General features: G+C 39.8%; 1 pseudogene; it reads right to left on the bottom strand.

Annotated features, from left to right (window-relative positions):
* The window catches only part of LOC127579617 (merlin-like), a 97523-nt pseudogene extending 86769 nt beyond the window's left edge, over positions 1-10754 (bottom strand).
* Between the last annotated feature and the right edge of the window lie 2143 nt (positions 10755-12897).

Below are 12897 nucleotides of genomic sequence, written 5' to 3'. Positions count from 1 at the left end.
TATTATGACTCCTGCTACCCAAGTGCATACGTGGGCATTAGCCATACACTTAACAGATCGAGATTAAGTGTCTGACAGGTGGAGGTGATACTGAACACATGGATCAACAATGAAAGGTAGGTCCAGCTCCATTTAATACAGCAGGTATGCTATAAGAGAGTCAAATCTGCTGCTGATCACAAGTCTTATAAATAAAACCACTTAAAAATATTAAAAAGATATAAAACCAGCTAAAAAACACCAAACACAAACTTTCTAATGTTTAAAATTAAAGGAATTATCACTCATTTTTTGCTTTCTTATCTTCAATCTACATTGATTAAAAAAGCAAGAGCCTGGATCTGTGATCCCATTGATTTCAGTCTCCTGCTTTGCCACTTGCTGCCAATTAAATGATGGTCTGGATGGGAAAAGATGATCATAGAAAATATCATTCAGCACACGACCTGGGCCACTATCTCTTGCTCTACAACATTCATGCCCTGTTCAAATCTTCCATTCCTCAAGAGCTGTAAAGGAAGGCTGATCTACACATGCATCTTGCTTCTATTTTGCAGAAACATTACCTTCTTTAACAAGGAAATATGCCACAGGATATTAGGGAGAGATCTCTCTGCTCCTTGCCACCACACTCCCCATCCCCATGATTCTAATGTCAACTAACTCCAAAAGTTCACAAGTGAGTTCAAAATAAATTGATGCAATTGCTTCTTTGAAAGTGCTATTTTAATCTGGGTCAGTAACCTCCATAAGTGGACCATTCCTTATATTCGTCATATTCTGCATGAAGCTATATCTGATCATAATCAAGATTTATCCCCGATTGCTCAATATATTCTCAGACTTATCTGCTATAATTCCCAAGTTTCCTAACCTTCCATCTTTTCTGATCAAGTAGTATAATATCCTTTTGAGCCAATATTTCTTTAATCCATTAACTTTTACATTCCTGAAAGTGTGAATACTAAAACCAAGTAACTTCAGGGCATTGGACTTTACTGAAATCAATGAGTCAGTTGTAGACTAAATAATATTTCATAACTTGTATTTAAAAAATATTGACAACTGTACAGATAAAGACAGAAAGAAAATATGAATACAGGTACTGCTGAACAAGCTCCCAGAAAATAGTGCTTTGCTTCTTCTAAGGCATTAAATGAGTGGTTAGTCAACATATTTCAAGAGGTAAAAATATATAGAAATTTTTTAAAAACTCCACTAAATAGATTTTCACTAAAAGACAGAATTGGTAAAATCTAGTGCTTCATGATTATCTGGTCCTCTCTACACCAATTTTGAACAGTGGGCCAAAAGTTGTGCTATTTTCTAAGTTAGTCCTGAAAACTTCACCCTAGGATGGTGTCTACTTTTAATTCCTTTCAATGACTGCCACCTTGTGGTTACTCTTGAAGATTTGTAGATACTGTGTTAAACTCTCTAATGTACTTGAGCTGTGGCAGCACAGTGGCCTAAAACAGTCTGGAAGCCTCCTCAACATATCCATCAATAGCTTTTAACCTAGACACTGTCAGGATACTTCCAGCTTTTGCAATCAATTAAGCAGAGAAGGTGCGTCAATAATCCAAAAGTCAATTTCAATTCTGCTATTTATGGAGACATTGCAGTCATGACTTTGAAAGGACTCTGAAGGTTGGAACACAACTCAGGGACGTGAAACAACTGAAAAATGACTATCAATAGCTATTTTGTGGTTTGCTGTTTAGATGTTGAATGGCATCCTGCAGTATTCAAGGGCATATGAGGAGATAATCCAGTCAATGACACCAACAAGGCTTAGCTGGACGTTGCCACAGAATTCAATAGCAGGCTGCACTACACCCAGAACCAATGCTGAAAGTTTATTTAAAATAAGGAAGTTAGACTTGCATTTATATAGCCTTTTCATATTCCTTTCACAGCATCCTAAAACCTAAACCCAAATGCTTTGTTTTTTTTTAAAAAGGAAATTTGGCATACAGCAAGCTTCCACAATAAGCAATTTGATAGTAACCAGATAATCTGTTTTCATAATATTGATTGAGAACTAAATGCTGGCCAAGACAATGTGATAACCTCCCCCCCTGTGCTTACTGAAAATTATGCCATGTGATCTACTTTTTCCCCCATCCCAGATAGTATAGGAGGCCTGAAACATTGTGCTAAAGTATCTGGAACAGGACTTCAACCCATATATTTTGTGATTAAGGTCACGGCCAACAGCTCTGTCCCTCTTTTTTCCCCTTTTAGAAAAAGAACATAGTACATCAGCAAGAGACAAGGTCAGAGGCAACCTCATGCCCTTGCAGGAAATGTAATGCTTGAGATATTCAAAATAAGCAATGGATAAGTTCACATTGGTGAGGGAATTGGGGACCTTGCAGCTTCCTACTGACAGACTTCCACATCATCCAATCACATTACATACAACACTCATGCAAATATGAAGTCATCAGCAAATTAAATATCATCTGCCAAAACATTCTTCCCCTGAGAGTTCTTATTCACATCTTTAATCCTCCATTGATGATAATAACTCTTCAAGAGAGCAGACATTCTGAGGATGTATGCTTTACCACTGGAGTCATGCTGCCACATGCCAATATTCAGACTGTCGCATTTCAGTGGGCTTGGTGAGAAAGATAATTGAATCTTCACCTGGTGCCTCACAACACGAGTAAGAAAAGATGGCAGAGACACAAATAGCAACTGAGAGAGCACATCCAAAGGAGAGCACCATCGGAGGCCTTCTCACTGAACACAAATACTCTATCTTGGGAACAGTTAATGGACAGGTTACTTCTGCTGCAGCAAAAAAAAATGTGCTGGCCAGTGCCCCAGCTACATTGTGCACAGTGCAGAGGATTTGGAGGAGTCCATTTCAACCACGAGTAGCACAGCATAAAGATATAATTACAAAGCACTCTATGAAGAGACTGACCAACTACACAGAGCATCAGCACCTCACTTGTCTGATGCACAGTACATAGTATTAAGTCACCATGAACAAAGTGCAGTAGTATCATGAAAGGAAACATAGAAGTGGGAATTTGGCTCATAGCTCTTTTAATCTGCGCCATTGCCCCTCTCTCTGTCAATTCCCAAGATGCTCCTTTGACCCAATGGTTGATATAGGTACTTAACCATATTATTGCAATGCCCTCATGGGCTCCAAGAAGATCTTTCAGTCTTCACGGGGGGGCCTTAGCAGACTGTTGAAGTGACAGCAGTTGCACCATGTAGAAATCTCTCTCCTTTTCCATCGGGTAGAAGATACAGGAGCCTGAGGGCACATACCACCAGACTTAAGGACAGCTCCTATCCCACTGTGATAAGACTATTGAATGGTTCCCTTAAACAATGAGATGGACTATGACCTCACGATCTACCTTGTTGTGACCTTGCATCTTATTGCACTGCACTTTCTCTGTAGCTGCGACACTTTACTCTGTATTGTTATTGTTTTTTACCTGTACTACATCAATGCACTCTGTACTAACTCAATGTAACTGCACTGTGTAATGAATTGACCTGTACGATCGGTTTGTAAGACAAGCTTTTCACTGTACCTCGGTACAAGTAACAATAATAAACCAATACCAAATGTAAAAATAAAGATGTTTGATTACACAAGGAGAACAAAGTTTTAAAAGAACATGGAAAACAAAACTGCAGATGCTAGAAATCTGAAAAGCAGAACAGCCTGGAAATTCAATTAATGCTGGAAACCATTAATGTTTCAGGTCAGGAATCCTTCTTTCTAACGAAGCCCCAGAATTGAAACGTTAACTTTTTCCTACTTCTGCAGATGCTACCTAACCTGCTGAGAGAGAACAAAATTCTTACTGTACAACGTGCAAACATTTTCAGACCTTGTTAACTTAACTTACACTGTTACATTTTCCTTGATTTTAAAATGCAGTGAATCAGTTACATTCCATGCTTGTGAATGGAAGTATATGTATAGAAAAATTAAAGCTTTGAGGAAGCTTATAGTAACAAACCAAGGATCCAAACAACATACTACTGAAATGTCACATTCTAAACATTTGCATGTTTAGGAACCTGTTCTACAATATATGCTTACAGAAGACATTGATGAAATCTATTAGTTGGACAGATTCTTTTATAATTCTTGCAATTTGAATTTCTATACAAAAGGGAATGACACTGAAAGGCATTGGATTGTTTGGTGTGGCATGGAATATTTGTTAACTCCCTGTATTGGAAATGAAGGGAAATGGGTTAGCAAGGTAAAAGATTAGCCACAATCTCATTAAATGCTGGAACAAGCATGAGGACCACATGGCTTCTATTTCTCACATTCTTAAATTTTGTAAACAGGGCAGGTCTTGACATCTATTGCTGGTCATTTGGACTGGAACCCTCAGCATCAAGCTGTTTAAAGTGCAGTTTGGGACTTCTATACATGTGCTGTCAAACACAGAATTCTTGGATTTCCATATCTGTCAGTTTGCTCTGCACTTGGACTATACATGGTCTCCAGCAGTGGATCCCAGTCTTGCTGAGATTCCATGGCATTTATGTCAGATCCTGTGAGAGCTTAGATATGATATTCCACTGATTCCAATAGGAACTGTAGGTCTGTGGATTAGGAAGCAAGGTGCTAAGTTAGGTTACCTCTTTAAAAATTACATTAGCGTCACTTAATGTTTTTTTAAATTATTTATAGATATTTTAAAGAGGGTTGTAGTTAATTTACTTTTTATAAATTATTTAAACATTAATGGCTTTTAAATGTCTCTGAAAGCCTCGGAGACGTTAAAAGACAATTAAAAATCACTCACCGTCTTTATTGTCGGCAAAGCTGGGGCTTCACCGGATGTCAAAGCTTTCAAGGCCAGGGCCTCCTCATTGCACTGCTGCAAACCCTGCCAACCATGGGGCCCATGCTAATACAGTCAGTTTGCAGTATTGAGATACGCTGGGGAAAAGGGAAGGAAGTGGGTTTGGCATATGAATGTTACATAGATAGAGTGATAGAGCCAGGCACATCCCAGTCAGCAATGTACACCACAGCTGTTTCAATAATTACATCATCTTCATTCCCCACCGTATTCCCCTGGTACTTATTGAAAGCCACATTCTCACATTGTTTTTTTTAAATCATGAGTTCCAGGCACCTTGGGAAACCAGTGAATGTAGTTACACTTGCAAACTCATGTTACTATGGATCTAATCAAGAGATTAATTTACCAAAATAGGCAACCTGCTCGGCCAAGGGTTTGCTCATACATAGCATGACAAGCTCACAATTACTGACACCAGTGGGATGGAGGTGCCTACCCAACAGTCACTTTCCGTGCATTTATCCACCTCCTCTTCATTTGTTCAGCCCAGTGGCTTAGACTCTTAAAATATTTACTAAAATTATTATAATCAAATGATGATTTGAGACAATATTTCAGCTGAAGTACACAATTATAAGTTTATTTTAAAATCCATAAACACTATCTTGAAGGTTAGTAAGGTTAGTGTGTATAAAAAGCCAAGCACTTCAGTACAATTCTAGAGGGATACAAGGGCAGAACTGGGCAGAGAGAAGAAAATAAGTTGGTATGTGATCATTGGAAGGGTTGGGGAAGGATGGAGAAGACAAAAAGTATTTTTTTTTTAAATTGAATAACACAAAGAAACAGTACAATATGATTGAGTACACACAGGGAAAGGTTCCATTTGTAGGGAAGAGCAAAACTGTAGGCCATTAATAACATTTTCATCAATAAATCAAAAGGGAATTCTAAAAGTCTCTTTACCCATGGAGAAGTGAGAATATCAAAGTCACTACCACATGGAATGGCTGAAAACAAATAGAACAGATCAATCACTTAGGCACAAGGCGTTATCAATGTAACTCATTATTCCCAAGTGAACAAGGATGACAGAAGGTTTGTAAGAATCATTACATTGATACGAATTGGATGGGCAGAACAGTCCATTTCTGTGCTCTACTTATGGAATAAAAATTGGAAAAACACATAGCCTTCTCATTAGTCATGGAGTTTAGAATTTATAAAAGTTGGTCCTGTGCCATTTTGGAAATTAGTAATTCCTTCAGTACAAGAGAATAACAACTAAAGAGAATAGGCACAACTAATACTTAGAGGCCCTGATACTCCTTTCTTTCCCCATTACTTTATGACACCAGTACTCCTTGGCACACATTTGCCCTTCCCACTGCTCCCAAATACCACAACCTCTCTCCAATTGGATGGATAGGTGCTGAATTGGGACTTGGAGACAACCATGAAGCTGGGGCAGGACAAAAAGGAGATACTTACAAAGCAGCCAATGATTAAGTGAGTTAATTTAATAACATGGTGTACTAATTCTTATTAGAGATAGGTATAACAATTTCTGGGGCCGTTATTTTCAGTTAAGGATCTAAAAAGTCATACATGCATTTCACTGTGTGTTTCGATGTACATGTGACTAATAAAGATACATCTTATCTAATTCAACTAAAAAAATTTTAAATAGCACTTGAAAAGTTCACAGATGTGGGGACGAGACAAAAGATACAAAAAGGAAATATTAAAAACAGAAACAATTGATAGGTTTTAATGTCCCCTATGTTCAGCAAATGTACTAAAGAGCTTCCAAAAGATTCTCATGCTGCATAGATACATGCCATTACCATAGCTATATCAACCAAAAACTATAAGCAACAATTCCTACTTACAAAGCACTATTTAAATTGTTCATAACTTTAATGCAATGATTTATAAATCAAAAGATTAGATTTAGACACTCAAGAAAGTTAGATTCAATAATACTTAATAAACTTGTTTTTAATCACCTTGAAAAGGAAGATTAATTCTGAGGAAAAAAAGCATTTCAAATGAAATGAATGCTGTCAAAGACAAAGTATTAAGAATTGATTTGCCAGCCTGCCACTAATTTTGTAGCTAAAACAGTCAACCACATCAATCACTTACTGCTACTGGCAGAGATTTGTGAAAATAAGATGCTGACAGGCACAGCTTTTCTTTTAAACAGCTCTTCTTTTAAACAGCTCTTCTCATTTCCCTCGTAATTTCACACCCTCTGGCACAAATCACTAACAATTCAAATTGCTAACAGCATATAAAGCATACTATTTGGGATATTAAATAAAATATTTAAAGTTCTAATGAACTTTGAAACTTCAAAGCAAGTTTTGTAGATGTTAAAATGCAAATCATTGAGATCATTTCATAATACATTCAAATCATATCAGGGCCTCAAAGTACTGGTTGAGGGATCTGGGATTTTGAAAGTACAAGGTGAGTGTTTTGAGGTGGCGCCTTTGCATTTTGAATTCCAAGGTACTCCCTAATGTGCGAGTATCTGGAAGCATGATGAGGATATTATCAGGATATAGGATTTTAAATTGTGGATTTTGAAACAAGAAAGTATCAACAAGTTGGAATATTAGTGGCAGAATGGTGGGAACAATGGCAGAACCTCAGTCATATCTGTAAGATTTACATTTGCCAAATCAACATTCCTTTGAATACCTCACATTGATCTCTCTCAAAGCAACCTCAGGAATGGTTAAAAAGTAAACTTTTTCAGTAAAGTACCAGAATACTCTTCCTGAACCTGAAAAGTTTCTCTCTAGGTGCTTTGTTCTAATTACTATTTCCCCATCCTTTAGTGTTGAAGGCTGCTATCTTAAGAATGTTTTATCTAATAGTTAGTACAAGAACTAGTTATAGAAACTCAATTATGAGGAAAGATTATACAGCACTGTAAGAATAAACAGCTGAAAAGACCTGCTGCAAAAAGGCTGTGAATTGTAATTTGCTTGCTTAAACTAATAATTGCATATTTTGATGTTATACATATTTTTAATGTCCTAGAATAGAGAATGCAATCATAAGATAACATAACAACCAGAATAAATCCAATCCAACTACCACATCAGCAGTCTTCTCTCAATCATCATCCCAGATGCTCATTCGGATTTCACCAGGACCTTTCACCTCCAGACTTCATTACAGCCTTCACCATGGACATAAAGCTGAATTCAAAGGCAAGTGGAGAATGACTGTCCTTGGCCAAGTACAGCACCAAGGAACCTTGGATAAGTGAAAGTCAAAGGGAATCAAGAGAAAACCATCTGGTGACGGGAGTAATACCAAGTATAAAACTATAATCCTGAAGATGCTGGGGATGCATGAAAAATTGAAACTGCTTGAATCACAGGCAAGGCAACATGTGATGAGAGAAAAAGAGTTAACATTTCAATCTGTTGACTTCTCTTCAGAACAGTTCTGTAGATTGGATGCAAGATCATCAAATTTTCTTTCTTTCTCCACTGATGCTCCCCAACCTGCATAATATTTCCAGCATTGTTTTTATTTCATCAAGGACCAAGGACTATGCCCTTGGTCCAACCATCTTCAACAGTTCTGAAAGTCATCTGCCCTCCATCATAATCTCTATCTGCTGATCAATGCATAATGTGGAAATTTTATTTACAACTCTTCAGATACCTAAGTAGTCTATGTGTGGATGAAGATATGAACAATAGGCTGGTACATGCAGCAATATTTGCACCACAGAAGTGCCATGCATCGACCACTTACATGGACCAGCCATTTAAATACAAGAACAGGTTAAAGGCTAGGTATTGTGTCACTGACTTCATCAAGACCTGCATGGATGAGTGTGTGCCGTCGAGAACATACCGAGTTTTCCCAAACCAGAAGCCCTGGATGAACCAGGAGATTCACAGTCTGCTGAAGGCTAGATCTGTGGCCTTCAGAACCAGCGATCCAGAACCCTACAAGAAATCCAGGTATGACCTATGGAAGGTCATTGAGAGAGCAAAAAGGCAATTCCATGTGAAGTCAGAGACACAGTCGGATGCACAACAGCTGTGGCATACTATTACTTCCTACAAGGCGAAACCTAACAGCATAAGTGGCAGTGATGCTTCACTCCTGTTGAGCTCAATGCCTTTTATGCAAACTTTGAGAGAGAGAATAACACTACACCTGTGCAAATCCCCACAGCATCTGACCACCCTGTGATCTCTGTCTTGGAGGCCAAGATCAGAACATCTTTCAAGAGGATGAACCCTCACAAGGCGTCAGGCCCCGACGGTGTACCTGGCAGGGTACTGAAAATCTGTGCTAACCAACTAGCTGGAGTATTTGAGGACATCTTCAACCTCTCACTGCTGCAGCTGGAGGTTCCCACCTGCTTCAAAAGGGCATCAATCATACCAGTGCCCCAAAAGAGCAGGGTGAGCTGCCTCAATGACTATTGCCCGGCAGCACTCACATCTACTGTGATGTAGTGCTTTGAGAGGTTGGTCATGGCTATAAGCAACTCCTGCCTGAGCAAGGACCTGGATCCACTGCAATTTGCCTACCGCCACAACAGGTCTATAGCATACGCAATCTCACTGGCTCTCCATTTGGCTTTGGAGCATCTAGACAACTGCAAAACATATGTCAGTCTGCTGTTTATCAATTACAGCTCAGCATTCAACACCATCATCCCCTCCAGTACTAATCAACAAGCATCAAAACCTGGATCTCTGTACCTCCCTCTGCAACTGGATCCTCGACTTCCTTATCGGGAGACCACAGTCAGTGCAAATCAGTAGTAACATTTCCTCTTTGCTGACAATAAACACAGGTGCACCTCTAAGGATGCACGCTTAGCCCACTGCTCTACTCTCTCTACACTCATGACTGTGTGGCTAGGCACAGCTCAAACACCATCTATAAGTTCGCCGATGACACCAAGGTTGTTGGCAGAATCTCAGATGGCGATGAAGATGCGTACAGGAGTGAGACAGATCGGCTGGTTGAGTGGTGTCACAAAAAGAACCTCGCACTCAATGTCATCAAGACGAAGGAAATGATTGTGGACTTCAGGAAGGGGAAGTCAGGAGAACACACACCAGTCTTCATTGAGGGGCCAGCGGTAGAAAGGGTGAGCAGCTTCAAGTTCCTGGGTGTCAACATCTCAGAGGATCTATCCTGGGCCAAACACATTGATGCAATCACGAAGAAGGCACGCCCTTGGCTCTACTTTGTTAGGAGTTTGAGAAGATTTGGTATGTCACCAAACACTTGCAAATTTCTACAGATGTATGGTGGAGTGCATTCTGACTAGTTGCATCAGCGCCTGGTATGGAGGCTCCATTGTGCAACATCAAGAGAGACTGCAGAGGGTTGTAGACTCAGCCAGCTCCATCACGGCCACAACCCTCCCCACCATCGAGGACATCTTCAAGAGGCAGTGCCTCAAGAAGGCAGCATCTATCATTAAGGACCCTCACCATCTGGGACATGCCCTCTTCATGTTACTCCTATTGGGGAGGAGGTGCAGGAGTCTGAAGACCCACACAACATTTGAGAAACAGCTTCTTCCCCTCTGCCATCAGATATTGGAACAGTCCATGAACCCTGCCTCATTATTCCTCTTTTGCACTACTTATTTATTTTTGTAACTTATTGTAATTTTTATGTCTTGCACGGTACTGCTGCCACAAAAACAAATTTCACGACATATGTCAGTGATAATAAGCCTGATTGTGATTCTGCTTCTGTAGCAGATGATTTACCTCCCGATTCTCAAAGCTTTTCCACCATCCATAATGCATACAAGGAGTGCAATAAATTACACTTCACTAACCTGAATGAACGTAGGCCCTCCAGCTCAAGAACCTTCACATCAGCCAGGAGAAAATACGTGTCTTGACTGGCCTGCAATCCTCCACCCCAACCATTCATTTCCCCCAACCCAACCATTCATTTCCCCCACTACCAGTGCACCGTGGCTGCAGCATGCACCATCTACAAAATACAAACCATCAACTCACTAAACGCTGTATAAATGGTACCTTTCAAACCAGCAATCATTACTCCCTTTGAAGTAAAACGGACAGAGGCATTGGAGAATGCCACCAGCTGCAAATCCATCTCAAAGTCACACATCAATAAGACCTGGACAGTCATTCCTTCATTCTCATTGTGTCCAAATACTGGAACTCCTTATCTAATAATATTGTCAGAGTATTCACAACTCACTGACCACAGTTTAACACATTGATTTTTCATCACCTTCACAAAGCAATAAATGTTCACTTTGCACCATCACCTAATATTCTGCAAATGAACTTAAAAATTAATTTACTGCAGAAAATATATAAAGTAGTAAAATCCAACAGATCCCCTGCAGAACTTTTAAATGCAGCTGCACCTTACTGGAGACTTCTCAATCAGGTTTTGCAGTGGGTGAACCTTTCTGAAACACTGATCCAGCCTCAAGCAGAGTACTGTGTTATATTCTGGTTGCCTCGTTATAGGAAGGATACAATGGCATCAGAGAAGATCCAGAAAAGATTTAAAAGGATAGTCCTGGGATGAATGGCTACAGTTACACGATAGATTAGAGACTGGAACGGTTTTCTTTAAAGAGCAGAATGAGAGATATGATGGAAATATATTGAGTACTGAGAGCTCTTTACAGAGTGGATAGCGGGAGGCTGTTCCCATTGGTGAGAGATCGAAGACAAGAAATCACAATGTACTATGGGGAAAGAGAATTAGGAGTGATGAGAGAAGAAACTTATTTTTATGCAGTGTGTGTTTGGAACCTGAAATGTACTGCCTACAGATATGATGGAAGCAGGGGCCATTGTGGTCTTCAGAGAAGAATTAGATAAACATACAGCAAAGAAAAATATTACAAGGCTAGGGGGTGAAAATAGTGAGCAGATCTGACAGAGAGTCAGTGCCGACAAGATGAGCTGAATAGCCACCTCCTATGCTGTAATGATATAGTTTCATTGTAGACTAGAATTACTGAAGGATCCAACTCCATTGTGATGCTGACAACTCTGCATGCATCCACAAGCAAAACCATAATGTATCATCATAAATGTTATGATACAACTTCACCTTTTAGTCCTAGAACTTATCACAATTGCTGTCCCACAATGCTAAATCAGTTCAACACACAAAATCCTACAGATACCCAGCAAGTCAGGCAGCATCTATGGAGGGAAATGAACAGACGACATTTCGGGTCAAGACCCTTCATTAGGACCAGAAAGAAAGAAGGCAGAAGCCAGTATAAAAGGGTGGGGGTGGAGGAAGCAAGAGCTGGCAGGTGATGGGTGAAATCAGGTGGGGGGGGGGGGAAAGAGAAGAGAGGCAGGTGGGGGAGGGGGAGAATCAGAATGATGCAAGAAGCTGGGAGGTAATAGGTAGAGGTGACAAAGGGCTGCAGAAGACAGAATCTGATAGGAGAGGACAGTGGACCACGGAATAAAGGGAAGGAGGTGAGGAGGGGAACCAGAGGGAGGAATGTGTGGGTGATGGGCAGATCGGGGGGGGGGGGGGGGGGGGGGGGGGAGGTGGTTTGTTGTGGCCGGTGGGATAAGAGAAAACAAAAGGGGGACAGAGGGGAGTGGTCACCAGAAGTTAGAGAAATTGATATTCATGCCGTCAGGTTGGAGACTACCAAGGCGGAATACGAGGTGCTGTTCCCCTAAATCTGTACAGTAAAAAATAAGCTTGTGGTTATGGCATTCAGCTTTTTGGAGATAATACAAAATTGCTTAATGCAACTATTTCCATATCAGTAGCACATTAAACAACTTTTTTTTTAAGATTTCCATTTATGGCATTAGAAGGTGCTGTAATCAGCCGTTATGGTCTTCAAGCAGATATCACAGTTTCATCAAAATACAAGTTTGCTTTCAATATTTAGACCATGCTAACTCAACATCTTGCCAACATTTCCATATCAACATAAAATGAAGAACAGTACATAAATAATCAGACATGGAAGGAAAGGTTTATTCATTCAATAAAAATTATTTATACAAACAGGTGCAAGAGAGTTTTAAGCTGTCAGTGGATTCATATT

This window comes from Pristis pectinata, chromosome 17, assembly GCF_009764475.1.
Source record: "Pristis pectinata isolate sPriPec2 chromosome 17, sPriPec2.1.pri, whole genome shotgun sequence".
Taxonomy (NCBI): domain Eukaryota; kingdom Metazoa; phylum Chordata; class Chondrichthyes; order Rhinopristiformes; family Pristidae; genus Pristis; species Pristis pectinata.
The sequence above is the reverse complement of the archived record's forward strand: the minus strand, read 5'-3'. Positions and strand labels throughout refer to the sequence as shown.